This window comes from Syzygium oleosum, unplaced genomic scaffold, assembly GCF_021117445.2.
Source record: "Syzygium oleosum isolate NSW1041296 unplaced genomic scaffold, Sole_v2.1 Sole_v2.06, whole genome shotgun sequence".
Classification (NCBI taxonomy): Eukaryota; Viridiplantae; Streptophyta; class Magnoliopsida; order Myrtales; family Myrtaceae; genus Syzygium; species Syzygium oleosum.
Window position 1 is genome coordinate 12419790 of NW_026607490.1, and position 2203 is coordinate 12421992.

At 49.6% G+C, this 2203-nt stretch overlaps 1 pseudogene; it reads left to right on the forward strand.

Annotated features, from left to right (window-relative positions):
* The first annotated feature begins 254 nt into the window (after nt 1–254).
* On the forward strand, nt 255–946 carry LOC115682862 (major pollen allergen Que a 1-like; annotated as a pseudogene).
* The last annotated feature ends 1257 nt before the right edge of the window (nt 947–2203 follow it).

The window sequence follows — 2203 nt, forward strand, 5'->3', positions numbered from 1 at the left end:
AAAATTGCATTGCGCATTAATAGGCCATAAACGAGTTAATGGGTCAATTTGGGTCAGATCATTTGCGACCCGACCAATCCGACCGAACCCACCCACTTAACAGGTCTACCAATGAGAAAGGAAGAAAGGCTTAAAGCAAGGTTGATCAGGCCAATTTGGAGTGCTTCGAACTTTGAATGCTTATGGACTGCCAAACAAACTTGCCTATAAATACCAACTGCTTCTCTTCATCGTCTTCATCAGCTCAAGCCTTCTTCAATAGCATTCACACCATATCGTTCCACTACCTTCTCGAGTTCATTTCTCTTCAATTCTTACAAGGAAAAAATGGGAGACATCACCTACTCTCAAGAGTTCACATATGCCGTTGCTCCATCGAGGATGTTCAAGGCTTTGGTCCTTGACTCACACAACATCATTCCCAAGATTGTCCCCGGAGGCATCAAGAGTGTCGAGTTCATTGAGGGAGATGGTGGAGTTGGTAGCATTAAACAAACTAACTTCGGCGAAAGTAAGTGGGATCATACACGTTGCTTTACTATGTCAAGTTGATCTATAGTATATAGAACTTGGAATTGAACCATCTACTTTCATGAATTTGTGGAATAGGTGCCCATATCAAGTACATCAAGCACAAGATCGATGCTCTTGATGTGGAGAACTTCTACTGCAAATATACTTTGAGCAAAAGTGATATTTAGTTAGAAAAAATCTACTTTGTCGTCTAAGAGGTGAAATTTGTCACGTCAAATGACGGTGGATGTGTTTGCAAGATGACCAGTGAGTACCATTCCAAAGATAGCGCCGAGCTCAAGGAAGATGATATAAAGCAGGGCAAGGACAAAGCTATGGGACTATACAAGACCGTTGAGGAGTACCTTTTGGCAAATCTTGATGTTTGCTCTTAAATGGCCTTTCTAAAATTCTATTGAGTGATGTGAGCTAAGTTGTGACATTCCGAATTTCGACCCATTTTATGGAATTATAAAACTTGTATTTCGTCAGTGCGCTTATAACAAAATTTCGCCCAGAACTTATCACTCTTGGGTTATCTCTTTTTAAATTAGAGATTTCGCTAGAATCGCACTCGATCGAATTTGGCCGTTATTTAGAGCCCGAACTTTGGTGTCGATTTTCTCGGAGTTTTGTGACGAATTTAATTGGACGGTGTCGATATTATTGTGGCCAGCGTCAATATTGCCTAGGATAAGTGAAAAGTGAAATTTGGATCGGATGCGGATTTGAACTAGTAGACCTCCCTCGTAGTGTGTTTTATTTGATTATCTTTGACCCTTTTTCCTAATTTATAATTAGGATTTTCGTAAACTGTTAGATCATTTTCGGATTCGAACGTGAGCCGTTGGATCGCGATCATTGCATTGACTATCTTTTTTTCTCTCTCCTTTCCCCCCTCTGCCATGCCACCTCGCGCACGTTTCCCCCCAGCGCCTGTCCTTTGTCTCTCTCTCCCTCTCCTCCCCCATGCAACGTCCCCTCGCGCACGTCCCCCCTACCCATGCAGACCTACCCCCTGCCACTCTCTCTCCTCCTTTTCTCTTCTTCTTCCTTTTCTTCTTCTTCCTCTCTTTTCCTTCTTATCTGGACTCCCGCCACAACTGTTTTTTCTTCTGCTCTGGCTTCCTGCTTACTGCTCGCCCGGCGTTGCCCGACCGTCGCCCCAGCCTAGCCACCGCCTCTATTGTCGCTCTAGCCGAGCCGCACCGACGCCCGTCGCCCTTGCGACTGCCAGCCCGCAACCACGCCAGCAGCTCACTCATCCGCTCGCTGGCCGGTCCTGCGTCGCCCAGCTGCCGACCGTTGCTCGTCGTGCCGCCTCGACCACCGTGCAACCTCCCTTCCCCCAATTTTTCTCTTCTCCAGCCTCTCTCGATTTTGGCCGAGCTCGTCGCCGAGCTCATCGCCGCCACCGTCGCCCGTCCCACTGCCGTAGCTCGCCGCCACCACCCAGCTTTCTTCACCCTGAGCCGCCATCACCGTTGCCTTGGCCGGATTGCTCGTGCCTTGGCCGAGCCAGTCGCCGCCAGCTCACCACCGCGTCGCCGTCGCCATTGCTTATCGCTGTCACCGCTGCTCGTCACCGTCGCCGCTGCCGTGCCGCCCAGCCAGCCAGCCAGGCCACTCGCCCAGAACGCCTGGCCGCCGTTGCCCGGCCGTGCCCGAGCCCATTGCCTGCGCCCAGCTG